This window comes from Salvelinus namaycush, unplaced genomic scaffold (genome assembly GCF_016432855.1).
Source record: "Salvelinus namaycush isolate Seneca unplaced genomic scaffold, SaNama_1.0 Scaffold759, whole genome shotgun sequence".
NCBI lineage: Eukaryota > Metazoa > Chordata > Actinopteri > Salmoniformes > Salmonidae > Salvelinus > Salvelinus namaycush.
In genome coordinates, this window is record NW_024061485.1 from 497 (window position 1) to 16,026 (window position 15,530).

The window sequence follows — 15,530 nt, forward strand, 5'->3', positions numbered from 1 at the left end:
ACTACTACTACCTACTGGATGGACTGTGCTGCTAGAGTGTGACACACTACTACCTACTGGATGGACTGTGCTGCTAGTGTGTGACACACTACTACTACCTACTGGATGGACTGTGCTGCTAGTGTGTGACACACTACTACTACCTACTGGAATGGACTGTGCTGCTAGAGTGTGACACACTACTACCTACTGGATGGACTGTGCTGCTAGAGTGTGACACACTACTACTACCTACTGGATGGACTGTGCTGCTAGAGTGTGACACACTACTACCTACTGGATGGACTGTGCTTCTAGAGTGTGACACACTACTACTACCTACTGGATGGACTGTACTGCTAGAGTGTGACACTACTACTACCTACTGGATGGACTGTGCTGCTAGAGTGTGACATACTACCTACAACCTACTGGATGGACTGTACTGCTAGAGTGTGACACACTACTACCTACTGGATGGACTGTGCTGCTAGAGTGTGACATACTACTACTACCTACTGGATGGACTGTGCTGCTAGAGTGTGACACACTATTTCCTACTGGATGGACTGTGCTGCTAGTGTGTGACACATTACTACTACCTACTGGATGGACTGTGCTGCTAGAGTGTGACACACTACTACCTACTGGATGGACTGTGCTGCTAGTGTGACACACTACTACTACCTACTGGATGGACTGTGCTGCTAGAGTGTGACACACTACTACCTACTGGATGGACTGTGCTGCTAGAGTGTGACACACTACTACTACCTACTGGATGGACTGTGCTGCTAGAGTGTGACACACTACTACCTACTGGATGGACTGTGCTTCTAGAGTGTGACACACTACTACTACCTACTGGATGGACTGTACTGCTAGAGTGTGACACTACTACTACCTACTGGATGGACTGTGCTGCTAGAGTGTGACATACTACTACAACCTACTGGATGGACTGTACTGCTAGAGTGTGACACACTACTACTACCTACTGGATGGACTGTACTGCTAGAGTGTGACACACTACTACTACCTACTGGATGGACTGTGCTGCTAGAGTGTGACACACTACTACTACCTACTGGATGGACTGTGCTGCTAGAGTGTGACACACTACTACCTACTGGATGGACTGTGCTGCTAGAGTGTGACACACTACTACAACCTACTGGATGGACTGTGCTGCTAGAGTGTGACACACTACTACAACCTACTGGATGGACTGTGCTGCTAGAGTGTGACACACTACTACCTACTGGATGGACTGTGCTTCTAGAGTGTGACACACTACTACTACCTACTGGATGGACTGTGCTGCTAGAGTGACACACTACTACCTACTGGATGGACTGTGCTGCTAGTGTGACACACTACTACAACCTACTGGATGGACTGTGCTGCTAGAGTGTGACACACTACTACTACCTACTGGATGGACTGTGCTGCTAGAGTGTGACACACTACTACCTACTGGATGGACTGTGCTGCTAGAGTGTGACACACTACTACTACCTACTGGATGGACTGTGCTGCTAGAGTGTGACACACTACTACTACCTACTGGATGGACTGTACTGCTAGAGTGTGACACTACTACTACCTACTGGATGGACTGTGCTGCTAGAGTGACACACTACTACCTACTGGATGGACTGTGCTGCTAGAGTGTGACACACTACTACCTACTGGATGGACTGTGCTGCTAGAATGTGACACACTACTACTACCTACTGGATGGACTGTGCTGCTAGAGTGTGACACACTACTACCTACTGGATGGACTGTGCTGCTAGAATGTGACACACTACTACTACCTACTGGATGGACTGTGCTGCTAGAGTGTGACACACTACTACCTACTGGATGGACTGTGCTGCTAGAATGTGACACACTACTACTACCTACTGGATGGACTGTGCTGCTAGAGTGTGACACACTACTACCTACTGGATGGACTGTGCTTCTAGAGTGTGACACACTACTACTACCTACTGGATGGACTGTGCTGCTAGAGTGACACACTACTACCTACTGGATGGACTGTGCTGCTAGTGTGACACACTACTACAACCTACTGGATGGACTGTGCTGCTAGAGTGTGACACACTACTACTACCTACTGGATGGACTGTGCTGCTAGAGTGTGACACACTACTACCTACTGGATGGACTGTGCTGCTAGAGTGTGACACACTACTACTACCTACTGGATGGACTGTGCTGCTAGAGTGTGACACACTACTACTACCTACTGGATGGACTGTACTGCTAGAGTGTGACACTACTACTACCTACTGGATGGACTGTGCTTCTAGAGTGTGACACACTACTACTACCTACTGGGTGGACTGTGCTGCTAGAGTGTGACACACTACTACTACCTACTGGATGGACTGTGCTGCTAGTGTGACACACTACTACAACCTACTGGATGGACTGTGCTGCTAGAGTGACACACTACTACTACCTACTGGATGGACTGTGCTGCTAGAGTGTGACACACTACTACTACCTACTGGATGGACTGTGCTGCTAGAGTGACACACTACTACCTACTGGATGGACTGTGCTGCTAGAGTGTGACACACTACTACCTACTGGATGGACTGTGCTGCTAGAGTGTGACATACTACTACTACCTACTGGATGGACTGTGCTGGTAGAGTGTGACACACTACTACCTACTGGATGGACTGTGCTGCTAGTGTGTGACACACTACTACTACCTACTGGATGGACTGTGCTGCTAGTGTGTGACACACTACTACTACCTACTGGATGGACTGTGCTGCTAGAGTGTGACACACTACTACCTACTGGATGGACTGTGCTGCTAGAGTGTGACACACTACTACTACCTACTGGATGGACTGTGCTGCTAGAGTGTGACACACTACTACCTACTGGATGGACTGTGCTTCTAGAGTGTGACACACTACTACTACCTACTGGATGGACTGTACTGCTAGAGTGTGACACTACTACTACCTACTGGATGGACTGTGCTGCTAGAGTGTGACATACTACTACAACCTACTGGATGGACTGTACTGCTAGAGTGTGACACACTACTACCTACTGGATGGACTGTGCTGCTAGAGTGTGACATACTACTACTACCTACTGGATGGACTGTGCTGCTAGAGTGTGACACACTATTTCCTACTGGATGGACTGTGCTGCTAGTGTGTGACACATTACTACTACCTACTGGATGGACTGTGCTGCTAGAGTGTGACACACTACTACCTACTGGATGGACTGTGCTGCTAGTGTGACACACTACTACTACCTACTGGATGGACTGTGCTGCTAGAGTGTGACACACTACTACCTACTGGATGGACTGTGCTGCTAGAGTGTGACACACTACTACTACCTACTGGATGGACTGTGCTGCTAGAGTGTGACACACTACTACCTACTGGATGGACTGTGCTTCTAGAGTGTGACACACTACTACTACCTACTGGATGGACTGTACTGCTAGAGTGTGACACTACTACTACCTACTGGATGGACTGTGCTGCTAGAGTGTGACATACTACTACAACCTACTGGATGGACTGTACTGCTAGAGTGTGACACACTACTACTACCTACTGGATGGACTGTACTGCTAGAGTGTGACACACTACTACTACCTACTGGATGGACTGTGCTGCTAGAGTGTGACACACTACTACTACCTACTGGATGGACTGTGCTGCTAGAGTGTGACACACTACTACCTACTGGATGGACTGTGCTGCTAGAGTGTGACACACTACTACAACCTACTGGATGGACTGTGCTGCTAGAGTGTGACACACTACTACAACCTACTGGATGGACTGTGCTGCTAGAGTGTGACACACTACTACTACCTACTGGATGGACTGTGCTGCTAGAGTGTGACACACTACTACCTATTGGATGGACTGTACTGCTAGAGTGTGACACACTACTACCTACTGGATGGACTGTGCTGCTAGAGTGTGACACACTACTACCTACTGGATGGACTGTGCTGCTAGAGTGTGACACACTACTACTACCTACTGGATGGACTGTGCTGCTAGAGTGTGACACACTACTACCTACTGGATGGACTGTGCTGCTAGTGTGTGACACACTACTACTACCTACTGGATGGACTGTGCTGCTAGTGTGTGACACACTACTACTACCTACTGGATGGACTGTGCTGCTAGAGTGTGACACACTACTACCTACTGGATGGACTGTGCTGCTAGAGTGTGACACACTACTACTACCTACTGGATGGACTGTGCTGCTAGAGTGTGACACACTACTACCTACTGGATGGACTGTGCTTCTAGAGTGTGACACACTACTACTACCTACTGGATGGACTGTACTGCTAGAGTGTGACACTACTACTACCTACTGGATGGACTGTGCTGCTAGAGTGTGACATACTACTACAACCTACTGGATGGACTGTACTGCTAGAGTGTGACACACTACTACCTACTGGATGGACTGTGCTGCTAGAGTGTGACATACTACTACTACCTACTGGATGGACTGTGCTGCTAGAGTGTGACACACTATTTCCTACTGGATGGACTGTGCTGCTAGTGTGTGACACATTACTACTACCTACTGGATGGACTGTGCTGCTAGAGTGTGACACACTACTACCTACTGGATGGACTGTGCTGCTAGTGTGACACACTACTACTACCTACTGGATGGACTGTGCTGCTAGAGTGTGACACACTACTACCTACTGGATGGACTGTGCTGCTAGAGTGTGACACACTACTACTACCTACTGGATGGACTGTGCTGCTAGAGTGTGACACACTACTACCTACTGGATGGACTGTGCTTCTAGAGTGTGACACACTACTACTACCTACTGGATGGACTGTACTGCTAGAGTTTGACACTACTACTACCTACTGGATGGACTGTGCTGCTAGAGTGTGACATACTACTACAACCTACTGGATGGACTGTACTGCTAGAGTGTGACACACTACTACTACCTACTGGATGGACTGTACTGCTAGAGTGTGACACACTACTACTACCTACTGGATGGACTGTGCTGCTAGAGTGTGACACACTACTACTACCTACTGGATGGACTGTGCTGCTAGAGTGTGACACACTACTACCTACTGGATGGACTGTGCTGCTAGAGTGTGACACACTACTACAACCTACTGGATGGACTGTGCTGCTAGAGTGTGACACACTACTACAACCTACTGGATGGACTGTGCTGCTAGAGTGTGACACACTACTACTACCTACTGGATGGACTGTGCTGCTAGAGTGTGACACACTACTACCTATTGGATGGACTGTACTGCTAGAGTGTGACACACTACTACCTACTGGATGGACTGTGCTGCTAGAGTGTGACACACTACTACCTACTGGATGGACTGTGCTGCTAGAGTGTGACACACTACTACTACCTACTGGATGGACTGTGCTGCTAGAGTGTGACACACTACTACCTACTGGATGGACTGTGCTGCAAGAGTGTGACACACTACTACCTACTGGATGGACTGTGCTGCAAGAGTGTGACATACTACTACAACCTACTGGATGGACTGTACTGCTAGAGTGTGACACACTACTACCTACTGGATGGACTGTGCTGCTAGAGTGTGACACACTACTACCTACTGGATGGACTGTGCTGCTAGTGTGTGACACACTACTACCTACTGGATGGACTGTGCTGCTAGTGTGTGACACACTACTACTACCTACTGGATGGACTGTGCTGCTAGAGTGTGACACACTACTACCTACTGGATGGACTGTGCTGCTAGAGTGTGACACACTACTACTACCTACTGGATGGACTGTGCTGCTAGAGTGTGACACACTACTACTACCTACTGGATGGACTGTGCTGCTAGAGTGTGACACACTACTACCTACTGGATGGACTGTGCTTCTAGAGTGTGACACACTACTACTACCTACTGGATGGACTGTACTGCTAGAGTGTGACACTACTACTACCTACTGGATGGACTGTGCTGCTAGAGTGTGACATACTACTACAACCTACTGGATGGACTGTACTGCTAGAGTGTGACACACTACTACTACCTACTGGATGGACTGTACTGCTAGAGTGTGACACACTACTACTACCTACTGGATGGACTGTGCTGCTAGAGTGTGACACACTACTACTACCTACTGGATGGACTGTGCTGCTAGAGTGTGGCACACTACTACCTACTGGATGGACTGTGCTGCTAGAGTGTGACACACTACTACAACCTACTGGATGGACTGTGCTGCTAGAGTGTGACACACTACTACAACCTACTGGATGGACTGTGCTGCTAGAGTGTGACACACTACTACTACCTACTGGATGGACTGTGCTGCTAGAGTGTGACACACTACTACCTATTGGATGGACTGTACTGCTAGAGTGTGACACACTACTACCTACTGGATGGACTGTGCTGCTAGAGTGTGACACACTACTACCTACTGGATGGACTGTGCTGCTAGAGTGTGACACACTACTACTACCTACTGGATGGACTGTGCTGCTAGAGTGTGACACACTACTACCTACTGGATGGACTGTGCTGCTAGTGTGTGACACACTACTACTACCTACTGGATGGACTGTGCTGCTAGTGTGTGACACACTACTACTACCTACTGGATGGACTGTGCTGCTAGAGTGTGACACACTACTACCTACTGGATGGACTGTGCTGCTAGAGTGTGACACACTACTACTACCTACTGGATGGACTGTGCTGCTAGAGTGTGACACACTACTACCTACTGGATGGACTGTGCTTCTAGAGTGTGACACACTACTACTACCTACTGGATGGACTGTACTGCTAGAGTGTGACACTACTACTACCTACTGGATGGACTGTGCTGCTAGAGTGTGACATACTACTACAACCTACTGGATGGACTGTACTGCTAGAGTGTGACACACTACTACCTACTGGATGGACTGTGCTGCTAGAGTGTGACATACTACTACTACCTACTGGATGGACTGTGCTGCTAGAGTGTGACACACTATTTCCTACTGGATGGACTGTGCTGCTAGTGTGTGACACATTACTACTACCTACTGGATGGACTGTGCTGCTAGAGTGTGACACACTACTACCTACTGGATGGACTGTGCTGCTAGTGTGACACACTACTACTACCTACTGGATGGACTGTGCTGCTAGAGTGTGACACACTACTACCTACTGGATGGACTGTGCTGCTAGAGTGTGACACACTACTACTACCTACTGGATGGACTGTGCTGCTAGAGTGTGACACACTACTACCTACTGGATGGACTGTGCTTCTAGAGTGTGACACACTACTACTACCTACTGGATGGACTGTACTGCTAGAGTTTGACACTACTACTACCTACTGGATGGACTGTGCTGCTAGAGTGTGACATACTACTACAACCTACTGGATGGACTGTACTGCTAGAGTGTGACACACTACTACTACCTACTGGATGGACTGTACTGCTAGAGTGTGACACACTACTACTACCTACTGGATGGACTGTGCTGCTAGAGTGTGACACACTACTACTACCTACTGGATGGACTGTGCTGCTAGAGTGTGACACACTACTACCTACTGGATGGACTGTGCTGCTAGAGTGTGACACACTACTACAACCTACTGGATGGACTGTGCTGCTAGAGTGTGACACACTACTACAACCTACTGGATGGACTGTGCTGCTAGAGTGTGACACACTACTACTACCTACTGGATGGACTGTGCTGCTAGAGTGTGACACACTACTACCTATTGGATGGACTGTACTGCTAGAGTGTGACACACTACTACCTACTGGATGGACTGTGCTGCTAGAGTGTGACACACTACTACCTACTGGATGGACTGTGCTGCTAGAGTGTGACACACTACTACTACCTACTGGATGGACTGTGCTGCTAGAGTGTGACACACTACTACCTACTGGATGGACTGTGCTGCAAGAGTGTGACACACTACTACCTACTGGATGGACTGTGCTGCAAGAGTGTGACATACTACTACAACCTACTGGATGGACTGTACTGCTAGAGTGTGACACACTACTACCTACTGGATGGACTGTGCTGCTAGAGTGTGACACACTACTACCTACTGGATGGACTGTGCTGCTAGTGTGTGACACACTACTACCTACTGGATGGACTGTGCTGCTAGTGTGTGACACACTACTACTACCTACTGGATGGACTGTGCTGCTAGAGTGTGACACACTACTACCTACTGGATGGACTGTGCTGCTAGAGTGTGACACACTACTACTACCTACTGGATGGACTGTGCTGCTAGAGTGTGACACACTACTACTACCTACTGGATGGACTGTGCTGCTAGAGTGTGACACACTACTACTACCTACTGGATGGACTGTGCTGCTAGAGTGTGACACACTACTACCTACTGGATGGACTGTGCTTCTAGAGTGTGACACACTACTACTACCTACTGGATGGACTGTACTGCTAGAGTGACACACTACTACTACCTACTGGATGGACTGTGCTGCTAGAGTGTGACATACTACTACAACCTACTGGATGGACTGTACTGCTAGAGTGTGACACACTACTACCTACTGGATGGACTGTGCTGCTAGAGTGTGACACTACTACCTACTGGATGGACTGTGCTTCTAGAGTGTGACACACTACTACTACCTACTGGATGGACTGTACTGCTAGAGTGTGACACTACTACTACCTACTGGATGGACTGTGCTGCTAGAGTGTGACATACTACTACTACCTACTGGATGGACTGTACTGCTAGAGTGTGACACACTACTACCTACTGGATGGACTGTGCTGCTAGAGTGTGACACATTACTACTACCTACTGGATGGACTGTGCTGCTAGAGTGTGACACACTACTACTGCCTACTGGATGGACTGTACTGCTAGAGTGTGACACACTACTACTACCTACTGGATGGACTGTGCTGCTAGAGTGTGACACACTACTACCTACTGGATGGACTGTGCTGCTAGAGTGTGACACATTACTACTACCTACTGGATGGACTGTGCTGCTAGAGTGTGACACACTACTACAACCTACTGGATGGACTGTGCTGCTAGAGTGACACACTACTACCTACTGGATGGACTGTGCTGCTAGAGTTACACACTACTACCTACTGGATGGACTGTGCTGCTAGAGTGACACACTACTACCTACTGGATGGACTGTGCTGCTAGAGTGTGACACACTACTACCTACTGGATGGACTGTGCTGCTAGAGTGTGACACATTACTACTACCTACTGGATGGACTGTGCTGCTAGAGTATGACACACTACTACAACCTACTGGATGGACTGTGCTGCTAGAGTGACACACTACTACCTACTGGATGGACTGTGCTGCTAGAGTGTGACACATTACTACTACCTACTGGATGGACTGTGCTGCTAGAGTGTGACACACTACTACAACCTACTGGATGGACTGTGCTGCTAGAGTGTGACACACTACTACTACCTACTGGATGGACTGTGCTGGTAGAGTGTGACACACTACTACAACCTACTGGATGGACTGTGCTGCTAGAGTGTGACACACTACTACTACCTACTGGATGGACTGTGCTGCTAGAGTGTGACACACTACTACTACCTACTGGATGGACTGTGCTGCTAGAGTGTGACACACTACTACCTATTGGATGGACTGTGCTGCTAGAGTGTGACACACTACTACTACCTACTGGATGGACTGTGCTGCTAGAGTGTGACATACTACTACTACCTACTGGATGGACTGTACTGCTAGAGTGTGACACACTACTACCTACTGGATGGACTGTGCTGCTAGAGTGTGACACATTACTACTACCTACTGGATGGACTGTGCTGCTAGAGTGTGACACACTACTACTGCCTACTGGATGGACTGTACTGCTAGAGTGTGACACACTACTACTACCTACTGGATGGACTGTGCTGCTAGAGTGTGACACACTACTACCTACTGGATGGACTGTGCTGCTAGAGTGTGACACATTACTACTACCTACTGGATGGACTGTGCTGCTAGAGTGTGACACACTACTACAACCTACTGGATGGACTGTGCTGCTAGAGTGACACACTACTACCTACTGGATGGACTGTGCTGCTAGAGTTACACACTACTACCTACTGGATGGACTGTGCTGCTAGAGTGACACACTACTACCTACTGGATGGACTGTGCTGCTAGAGTGTGACACACTACTACTACCTACTGGATGGACTGTGCTGCTAGAGTGTGACACACTACTACCTACTGGATGGACTGTGCTTCTAGAGTGTGACACACTACTACTACCTACTGGATGGACTGTGCTGCTAGAGTGTGACATACTACTACAACCTACTGGATGGACTGTACTGCTAGAGTGTGACACACTACTACCTACTGGATGGACTGTGCTGCTAGAGTGTGACATACTACTACTACCTACTGGATGGACTGTGCTGCTAGAGTGTGACACACTATTTCCTACTGGATGGACTGTGCTGCTAGTGTGTGACACATTACTACTACCTACTGGATGGACTGTGCTGCTAGAGTGTGACACACTACTACCTACTGGATGGACTGTGCTGCTAGTGTGACACACTACTACTACCTACTGGATGGACTGTGCTGCTAGAGTGTGACACACTACTACCTACTGGATGGACTGTGCTGCTAGAGTGTGACACACTACTACTACCTACTGGATGGACTGTGCTGCTAGAGTGTGACACACTACTACCTACTGGATGGACTGTGCTTCTAGAGTGTGACACACTACTACTACCTACTGGATGGACTGTACTGCTAGAGTTTGACACTACTACTACCTACTGGATGGACTGTGCTGCTAGAGTGTGACATACTACTACAACCTACTGGATGGACTGTACTGCTAGAGTGTGACACACTACTACTACCTACTGGATGGACTGTACTGCTAGAGTGTGACACACTACTACTACCTACTGGATGGACTGTGCTGCTAGAGTGTGACACACTACTACTACCTACTGGATGGACTGTGCTGCTAGAGTGTGACACACTACTACCTACTGGATGGACTGTGCTGCTAGAGTGTGACACACTACTACAACCTACTGGATGGACTGTGCTGCTAGAGTGTGACACACTACTACAACCTACTGGATGGACTGTGCTGCTAGAGTGTGACACACTACTACTACCTACTGGATGGACTGTGCTGCTAGAGTGTGACACACTACTACCTATTGGATGGACTGTACTGCTAGAGTGTGACACACTACTACCTACTGGATGGACTGTGCTGCTAGAGTGTGACACACTACTACCTACTGGATGGACTGTGCTGCTAGAGTGTGACACACTACTACTACCTACTGGATGGACTGTGCTGCTAGAGTGTGACACACTACTACCTACTGGATGGACTGTGCTGCAAGAGTGTGACACACTACTACCTACTGGATGGACTGTGCTGCAAGAGTGTGACATACTACTACAACCTACTGGATGGACTGTACTGCTAGAGTGTGACACACTACTACCTACTGGATGGACTGTGCTGCTAGAGTGTGACACACTACTACCTACTGGATGGACTGTGCTGCTAGTGTGTGACACACTACTACCTACTGGATGGACTGTGCTGCTAATGTGTGACACACTACTACTACCTACTGGATGGACTGTGCTGCTAGAGTGTGACACACTACTACCTACTGGATGGACTGTGCTGCTAGAGTGTGACACACTACTACCACCTACTGGATGGACTGTGCTGCTAGAGTGTGACACACTACTACTACCTACTGGATGGACTGTGCTGCTAGAGTGTGACACACTACTACTACCTACTGGATGGACTGTGCTGCTAGAGTGTGACACACTACTACTACCTACTGGATGGACTGTGCTGCTAGAGTGTGACACACTACTACCTACTGGATGGACTGTGCTTCTAGAGTGTGACACACTACTACTGCCTACTGGATGGACTGTGCTGCTAGAGTGTGACACACTACTACCTACTGGATGGACTGTGCTGCTAGTGTGACACACTACTACTACCTACTGGATGGACTGTGCTGCTAGAGTGTGACATACTACTACTACCTACTGGATGGACTGTGCTGCTAGAGTGTGACACACTACTACTACCTACTGGATGGACTGTGCTGCTAGAGTGTGACACACTACTACTACCTACTGGATGGACTGTGCTGCTAGTGTGACACACTACTACTACCTACTGGATGGACTGTGCTGCTAGTGTGACACACTACTACTACCTACTGGATGGACTGTGCTGCTAGAGTGTGACACACTACTACTACCTACTGGATGGACTGTGCTGCTAGAGTGTGACACACTACTACTACCTACTGGATGGACTGTGCTGCTAGAGTGTGACACACTACTACTACCTACTGGATGGACTGTGCTGCTAGAGTGTGACACACTACTACTACCTACTGGATGGACTGTGCTGCTAGAGTGTGACACACTACTACCTACTGGATGGACTGTGCTTCTAGAGTGTGACACACTACTACTGCCTACTGGATGGACTGTGCTGCTAGAGTGTGACACACTACTACCTACTGGATGGACTGTGCTTCTAGAGTGTGACACACTACTACTACCTACTGGATGGACTGTGCTGCTAGATTGTGACACACTACTACTACCTACTGGATGGACTGTACTGCTAGAGTGACACACTACTACTACCTACTGGATGGACTGTGCTGCTAGAGTGTGACATACTACTACAACCTACTGGATGGACTGTACTGCTAGAGTGTGACACACTACTACCTACTGGATGGACTGTGCTGCTAGAGTGTGACACTACTACCTACTGGATGGACTGTGCTTCTAGAGTGTGACACACTACTACTACCTACTGGATGGACTGTACTGCTAGAGTGTGACACTACTACTACCTACTGGATGGACTGTGCTGCTAGAGTGTGACATACTACTACTACCTACTGGATGGACTGTACTGCTAGAGTGTGACACACTACTACCTACTGGATGGACTGTGCTGCTAGAGTGTGACACATTACTACTACCTACTGGATGGACTGTGCTGCTAGAGTGTGACACACTACTACTGCCTACTGGATGGACTGTACTGCTAGAGTGTGACACACTACTACTACCTACTGGATGGACTGTGCTGCTAGAGTGTGACACACTACTACCTACTGGATGGACTGTGCTGCTAGAGTGTGACACATTACTACTACCTACTGGATGGACTGTGCTGCTAGAGTGTGACACACTACTACAACCTACTGGATGGACTGTGCTGCTAGAGTGACACACTACTACCTACTGGATGGACTGTGCTGCTAGAGTTACACACTACTACCTACTGGATGGACTGTGCTGCTAGAGTGACACACTACTACCTACTGGATGGACTGTGCTGCTAGAGTGTGACACACTACTACTACCTACTGGATGGACTGTGCTGCTAGAGTGTGACACACTACTACTACCTACTGGATGGACTGGTTTTAACAGTCTTTAAGTAGTCAAATGGGTGGGACTTCCTATGGATTAAGGAAGATCACAGAATTCCATCCACGGCAGCAGGAGGAATCAACCAATGAATGATACTCCTCAGCAAACTTTACCAACCTTGGCATTATTCCTGTTTAGACTATATACATTGCAGTTTAGTAGGTGGTATGCACCTTTTCAGTTTGTCTACGCACCGCAGATACACTTGTAGAAGAAGAAATTGACCACTTTAAAATGGAGATAGCCCTCAATGGCGCTTTCCATGCTGTCACAGATGGTAAAACGGCAAATGGGGGTGGGCCCTCTTTGCAACTCAATGGCTGCACCATGGAAGATGTTTAAAGCCCCAAGGCAGGAAATCAGAGCAGCACTTGATAATGTTGTGCGTGTTTGAGTTTCACAACATTGCAGTCAGTCTGCCAGAATCACTGATCTAAATAGCATCCTAAATAATTATGATTCTGTGCTTTGCCTTGGTCAAACGGATTCCCTGAAACACAGTTTTTCCTGCTGGTTTTATCGTCTTGTGACTGCAGACTTGTAGACTGACATGACAGAGTACAGCCCATACAGTCACCAATACATAGAATCAGAGGGTTAGAACAGGTGTAGTCAACTCTGACCCTACGAGGTCCAGAGCCTGCTGCTTTTCTGGTCCACCTGATCATTCATTACACAAACCTGGTGTCCCAGGTCTAAATCAGTCCCTGATTAGAGGGGAATCACCCACCTGGTGTCCCAGGTCTAAATCAGTCTCTGATTAGAGGGGAATCACCCACCTGGTGTCCCAGGTCTAAATCAGTCCCTGATTAGAGGGGAATCACCCACCTGGTGTCCCAGGTCTAAATCAGTCTCTGATTAGAGGCGAACAATTTAAAAAATGCAGTGGAACTGGCTTCGAGGTCCAGAGTTTAATTTGACCGGATTAGAACATTTCAAATGGCCCTTCGCTCCCCTCGCAAACAATGTTGATCTCTTGCTTTTCCCTCATGTTGATATCTTACAACTATCTAGTACTGTGATACTACTGAATGATCCCACATAGTGGACAACTGATGTTTTCCTGTCTTTGTTATAATTAATTCAAATTAGCTATATAATCTGTTGCGGGACCAGACATTGGCCCTGCTAGACTACTCTTTAAATACATCCTCCAAGTAATCACTGATCTGACATGCATGGTTGCTTAAATCAGTCATGTCAAATCAGTGATTACTTCAAGGAAGGGAAGAAGGATCGTATTGCATTGTAAGATGATTCCAACAGGGCCATTTGGGCTACTCTGAGCTACTCAAACAAGGCCATTTGGGCTACTCTGGGCTACTCAAACAGGGTCATTTGGGCTACTCAAACAGGGCCATTTGGGCTACTCAAACAGGGCCATTTGGGCTACTCAAACAGGGCCATTTGGGCTACTCAAACAGGGCCATTTGGGCTACTTAAACAGGGTCATTTGGGCTACTCAAACAGGGCCATTTGGGCTACTCAAACAGAGCCATTTGGGCTACTCTGGGCTACTCAAACAGGGTCATTTGGACTACTCTGGCTACTCAAACAGGGTCATTTGGACTACTCTGGCTACTCAAACAGGGCCATTTGAGCTACTCTGGGTCTGGTATTCTACACCATTAATTTGGAAGCTGATTCGTGTCCTCTTTGGAAGCAGTGAGTATGTTTTGGAGCAGTGTTGGGCAATCATTGTACTGATACACTGTTGTTAAAGACAACAGTAAACATCACAACAAAGACATATTGACGTGAAAAGCTGCCTTTATTCAGGCATCCAGATAATAATTGAAGTACCGGTATACAGTATCTGATGCTTTTTGTATAGGCTGTGTGAGTGACCAAAATTAGCAGATTTTATTAAGTATTCGCTGTTGTTAATGTTGGCAATGTCACTTTGAAAAAAACTATATTTAGGTAACCAATGCTTTTTTTGGAAAACAAATAAATTATAATAAACACAAAGAAATAATTT